At 35.7% G+C, this 7,500-nt stretch overlaps 1 protein-coding gene across 3 annotated transcripts in view; it reads right to left on the reverse strand.

Annotated features, from left to right (window-relative positions):
* Positions 1-7,500, reverse strand: part of LOC137424579 (guanine nucleotide-binding protein G(i) subunit alpha-3) — a 73,869-nt gene that overhangs the window by 66,151 nt on the left and 218 nt on the right. The gene's annotated exons all lie outside the window — the stretch shown is intronic.

The following is a 7,500-nucleotide window of genomic DNA, read 5'->3' on the forward strand; positions in this document are numbered from 1 at the left end:
GCACAAATTTGATCTAAATGGGAGGTGTGCCAGGAGGAAACCTTTGCTGTCCAGAAAGAACATCAGGGCAAGACTAAAGTTTGCCAATGAACACCTCGGCAAAGACCAGCACTTCTGGAACAATGTGCTCTGGACAGATGAGTCAAAGGTAGAGCTATTTGGCCACAGTACCAGAAGACATGTTTGGCGAAAATCAAAGACAGTATTTGACCACAAGAACCTGATACCAACTGTAAAGCATGGTGGTGGAAATATTATGGTTTGGGGCAGCTTTGCTGCATCAGGGCCTGGGCAGCTCACCATCATAGAATCCACTATGAATTCTTCATTTTAACAGAGGGTGCTTGAGGATAATGTGAGGCCATCTGTCGGAAAGTTGAAGCTCAACCGAAGGTGGACCTTGCAACATGACAATGACCCGAAACATACCTGTAAATCCACCAAGGAATGGCTGAAAAGAAAGAAATGGAGGGTTCTGGAATGGCCAAGTCAAAGCCCGGATCTAAATCCCATCGAGATGTTATGGAGGGATTCGAAACGAGCTGTGCATGCAAGAAACCCCTCAAACGTCGCACAGCTGAAAGTATTCTGCATGGCGGAGTGGGCAAAAACTTCTCCCAGTCGATGTCAGAGACTGGTAGACAGTTATAAGAAACGCCTACTTGAGGTTGTTTCTGCCAAAGGGGGCAATACCACCTATTAGAGCCAAGGGTGTTCTTACTTTTTCCACATGTGAAATTTGCATTTATGTTTATTTAAATTATACAATGGACTACAAAATGTAAATGTTTCATGATATTTGTTATATTATATCACCTTTATCTGTCAATATTGTTGAAATGAAGATCAAATAGCTGCATGTTCAAATATGTTGAAAATGCAAAACTTTATATGGGGTGTACTTACTTTTTCACGTGACTGTATATATGTTGGAACCCATCTGTGGATCGGTCCCATCGGCCGATGGGTCTGACCCATCTGTGGATGCACGAGAAATGACAATGCAGACCCATCTGCCGATGGGTCTGCGCCATCTGCGGATGTGTTGTTCACCTTGAAGGAATGTGTTGACAGAATGGTGCTCTTCAATCAGGTACACAGTCATTGGAATTACATGTGGCAGGAATTTAACAGAGATGATTTTTAAATGTTTTATTTAACTTTTATTTTTAAAATTTAAAATTTATTATTTTATTTAATTTAAATTTTATTTTATTTTATTTAATATAAAGGAATTTAACATTCCCCTCCGCCATTATCAGAAGAACACCTAATGTTTTGTATGAATGTTGAGTAAGTTATGTAAAGCTTTACTAAAACTGCCATGTATCTGTTAATTACAAAATGTATTGACAAAATGTATTAATAGATGGGTAGAAATAGATAATAAAACATTTTAAAATCATCTCTGTTAAATTCCTACCACATGTAATTCCAATGACTGTGTACCTGATTGAAGAGCACCATTCTGTCAACACATTCTTTCAAGGTGAACAACACATCCACAGATGGCGCAGACCCATCGGCCGATGGGTCTGCATTGTCATTTCTCGTGCATCCACAGATGGGTCAGACCCATCGGCCGATGGGACCGATCTACAGATGGGTTCCAACATATATATATCGTTTTTCGTCTGATCTCTCAATGGTTAAGAATCACTTCAAAAATTCAACAATTCTCGTATCCGAGTCCATATTCAGATCTTCATCAAAATCGAATCGATTAGTCCTTGTCACACACCCAACCAGTCCAACAAGTTTCATCCAAATCTGTCCATAACTTTTTGAGATATCCTGCTATGTATCGTTTTTGGCCCTATCTCCCAATGGTGAAGAATCACTTAAAAAATTCAACTATTCGGATCCGGTTCCGGATCTTCACCAAAATCTAATCATTGCGTCCTAATCACATACGCTACGTCTCTGCCAAATTTCGTCTGATTCCATCCACAACTTTTTGAGATATCGTGTTCACAGACAGACAGAGAAACACTCAGACAGGGATGAAGGCATATAACCTCCATCCACCTTCAGTGGCGGAGGTAAAAAAAAAAAGTAATTTTTTTTTTTGATCTAAAGCTCAAAGGTCAAGGCTGCATAAAATCATCAATTTTCATTTTGTACTTTTTAACTGTCTTCTCATGTGGAGGAAGAAGAAGGAGAGGGAGGAGGAGAAGAAGAGGACGTCTAAATACAAACGGACGCGGACAGACTTTGCATTTTCAGATACTTTCTCATTAATTTAAAATTCTGGGATATTCAGACAATGCACACACCAACGGTTCCCATGGGATCAATTGGATCATCATTTCCAGATTACATTTCCAGTTTAATGCAGTGATTTTTCTCCAAACAATAAAAGACTAAAGACAAGCAAATCATGATTTCCATTTTTTCTATGCTTCACTTTAGCCATCAACAAAAGATTTGTCCTGGCAATATATAAGCAAAGGAAAGTAAAGTGTAATATAGGGTAAAATTAACTTTGTCTTTACACCTGTTTAATTTTGTAAACAAAAATGTAAATTAACCAAATACAACACTGAAACGGATCACTTTCGAGGCAAAACAAAGACATGCAATCGATTTCAGGCTCCTATTTAAATTACTCTTTATTGAGCGGTGTGTGTGCCAGCGTAGATTTTTCCAACTATTTGTTACAACTATTTGTTACCAACTAATTGGTACAACTATTTGTTACCAATTATTTGTTACAACTATTTGTTACAACTATTTGTTACAACTATTTGTTTTAACTACTTGTTACAAATATTTGTTACCAAATATTTGTTACAACTATTTGTTACCAACTAATTGTTACAACTATTTGTTACCAATTATTTGTTACAACTATTTGTTACCAATTATTTGTTACAACTATTTGTTACCAACTAATTGTCACAACTATTTGTTACCAACTATTTGTTACAACTATTTGTTACCAACTATTTCTTGCAACTATTTGTTACCAACTAATTGTTACAACTATTTGTTACCAATTATTTGTTACAACTATTTGTTACCAACGAATTGTTACAACTATTTGTTACAACTATTTGTTACAACTATTTGTTATCAACTATTTGTTACAACTATTTGTTACAAATATTTGTTACCAACTATTTGTTACCAACTATTTGTTACAACGATTTGTTACCAACTATTTGTTACCAACTATTTGTTACCAACTATTTGTTTCAACTATTTGTTACCAACTATTTGTTACCAACTATTTGTTACAACTATTTGTTATAACTATTTGTTACCAACTATTTGTTACAACTATTTGTTACCAACTATTTTTTACAACTATTTGTTATAACTATTTGTTATAACTATTTGTTACCAATTATTTGTTACCAACTAAATTGTTACACGAAGCGTTAGGGTATTGAGACATGAACCACAGTCTTGGAGAAAAACAATGATCAATAATTCCATGTTGCAAATTCTAAAAACATTCCCAAGTTTGCTTCTGTAAGTGGCTGGAAGTGAAAGCTATGGTCTTGGGGGGCATTTTCTACCTCGTGGTGTGGGCCTCGTGGATCCAATGAAAGGACTATATTATGCACTTGCAAATATCAGATGTGACATCGCTGAGCAAGTAATATAAAACAAAGCAACACTAATGGAAATTTCCAAAAGACCCTGCTCCACTTATCATATCTGCCTGGTATGAGATTAGATTCCAGAGAATGACATGGACTAAGGGTATAAATAATCTCCATTCACCAATGACCTACAGTGCATTCAGAAAGTATTCAGACCCCTTCACTTTTTTCACATTTTGTTATGTTGCAGCCTTATGCTGAAATAGTTTACATTCATTTTTCCCTCATCAATCTACACTCAATACCTCATAATGACAAAGAGAAAACAGGATTTTAGAAAGTTTTGCAAATTTATTAAAAATAAAAAACTGAAATATCACATTGACATAAGTATTCATACCCTTTGCTATGACACTTGAAATTTAGCTCAGGTGCCTTTATCTATCAATACTAGGGCATGCCCGTACTATATATAAGCTAGGACGTGCCCGTACGTGGGTGCCCGTTCCTTGCCAAAGAAAAAAAAAAAAAAAAATTTGTGTAGGGGTGTGTGTGTGTAAACATCCTAGGGCGTGCCCGTACGTGGGTGCAAAAAAACATGCGTGCAAACAACAACAACAAAAAAAAACTTTGAAACCACGTGGCAGTAACGACCACAGAACCCCCCCCCCCTCTATTTACATGAATGGTTTGGTCCATTCGCAACGACCACAGAACCCCCCCCCCCTCTATTTACATGCAATGGTTTGGTCCAAAGCGAACGGCTTGCAGTGTTTGGTAAAGAAAAGAAATCGCCATAGCTCGGTAAGTACTTGTCCGATTAATATGAAACCTTGAAAAGGCACATCCTCGGGTCCCCAGCAATATACCTGGCAAGTTTAAAGTATATCGGACCCGTGGTTGTCGAGAAACAGCGGTCACAGACAAACATACACACATACACACATACACACATACACACATACACACATACACACATACACACATACACACAGAGATTAATGGAATTATAGATAGATTGTTGAAATGAAGATCAAATTGCTGTATGTTGAAATATGTTGAAAAAGTCAAAACTTTACATGGGGTGTACTTACTTTTTCACGTGACTGTATACATACATACTGATACATAGATACATACAGATATACACATATATATATATACATACGGTCATGTGAAAAAGTAAGTACACCCCATGTAAAGTTTTGACTTTTTCAACATATTTCAACATACAGCTATTTGATCTTTATTTCAACAATATTGATAGATAAAGGTGATATAATAAATATAACAAATATCATGAAACATTTACATTTTGTAGTCCATTGTATAATTTAAATAAACATAAATGCAAATTTCGCATGTGGAAAAAGTAAGTACACCCTTGGCTCTAATAGGTGGTATTGCCCCCTTTGGCAGAAACAACCTCAAGTAGGCGTTTCTTATAACTGTCTACCAGTCTCTGACATCGACTGGGAGAAATTTTTGCCCACTCCTCCATGCAGAATTCTTTCAGCTGTGTGATGTTTGAGGGGTTTCTTGCATGCACAGCTCGTTTCAAATCCCCCCACAACATCTCGATGGGATTTAGATCCGGGCTTTGACTTGGCCATTCCAGAACCCTCCATTTATTTCTTTTCAGCCATTCCTTGGTGGATTTCCTGGTATGTTTAGGGTCATTGTCATGTTGCAAGGTCCACCTTCGGTTGAGCTTGAACTTTCCGACAGATGGCCTCACATTATCCTCAAGCACCCTCTGGTGCAATGAAGAATTCATAGTGGATTCTATGATAGTGAGCTGCCCAGGCCCTGATGCAGCAAAGCTGCCCCAAACCATAATATTTCCACCACCATGCTTTACAGTTGGTATCAGGTTCTTGTGGTCAAATGCTGTCTTTGGTTTTCGCCAAACATGTCTTCTGGTACTGTGGCCAAATAGCTCTACCTTTGACTCATCTGCCCAGAGCACATTGTTTCAGAAGTGCTGGTCTTTGCCTGGTGTTCATTGGCAAACTTTAGTCTTGCCCTGATGTTCTTTCTGGACAGCAAAGGTTTCTTCCTGGCACACCACCCATGTGGATAAAATTTGTGCAGCCTCTTTCTAATGGTAGACTCGTGCACTTTGACATCAACAATGGCAAGAGCTACCTGTCGGTCCCGTGATGACATTCTGGGGTTCTTGGAGACTTCTTTCAGCATCTTGCGGTCTGCTCTCGGGCTGAACTTGCTGGGGCGGCCTGGCCTGAACAAGTTGGCAGTTGTTTGGAATCTTCTCCACTTGTCGATGATCTTCCGGACAGTCGAATGATTGATTTCAAATTGTTTTGAGATCTTTTTAAATCCCTTCCCAGACTCGTAGGCATCTGTAACCTTCTTTCTGAAGGCCTCAGAGAGCTCTTTTGATCTAGGCATGGTGACGCCGCACACTTCAACAACAAAGAGCAAACCAAACTAAATGTCTGAGGTTTAAATAAGACAGGTTCCTCCAAGATCCTCTCTGACGATGTTCTAATCATTTGCACCTGAGCTGGTGCACCTGATTCGAATTTTCGGTGTTTGAAGTAGTGATAAATGTAGGGGTGTACTTACTTTTTCCACACGCGAAATTTGCATTTATGTTTATTTAAATTATACAATGGACTACAAAATGTAAATGTTTCATGATATTTGTTATATTATATCACCTTTATCTATCAATATTGTTGAAATAAAGATCAAATAGCTGTATGTTGAAATATGTTGAAAAGGTCAAAACTTTACATGGGGTGTCCTTACTTTTTCACGTGACTGTACAGTGTACATACTCGTACCTACATTCAGATATATACATACATAGATACATACAGATATATACATACAGATATATACATACATACAAACATACATACATACTCGTACCTACATATAGATATATACATACATAGATACATACAGATATATACATATATACATACAATCATACATACTCGTACCTACATACAGATATATACATACATAGATACATACAGATATATACGTACATACAGATATATACATACTGTATATACATACATGCAGATATATACATATATACGTACATACAGATATATACATATATACATACATACAGATATATACATATATACGTACATACAGATATATACATATATACATACATACAGATGTATACATATATACATACATACAGATATATACATATAGACATACATACAGATATATACATATATACGTACATACAGATATATACATATATACATACATACAGATATATGTACATATATACGTACATACAGATATATACATATATACGTACATTCAGATATATACATATATACACACATACAGATATATACATATATACGTACATTCAGATATATACATATATACACACATACAGATATATACATATATACATACATACAGATATATACATATATACATACATACAGATGTATACATATATACATACATACCGATATATACATATATACATACATACAGATATATACATATATACATACATACATACATACTCGTACCTACATCCAGATATATACATACATAGATACATACAGATATATACATATATACATACATACAGATATATACATACATACAGATATATACATATATACATACATACAGATATATACATATATACAGATATATACATATATACGTACATACAGATATATACATATATACATACATGCAGATATATACATATATACATACATACAGATGTATACATATATACATACATACAGATATATACATATATACATACATACATACATACTCGTACCTACATCCAGATATATACATACATAGATACATACAGATATATACATATATACATACATTAATACAGACGTACAAACACGCATGAGTTATAGTTTATGGTGTTTGATAGTTTGAGGAAATGCTCGTCATTGCTGCCACAGTTCAA

This window comes from Myxine glutinosa, chromosome 4 (genome assembly GCF_964187855.1).
Source record: "Myxine glutinosa chromosome 4, kmMyxGlut1.1, whole genome shotgun sequence".
Lineage (NCBI taxonomy): Eukaryota > Metazoa > Chordata > Myxini > Myxiniformes > Myxinidae > Myxine > Myxine glutinosa.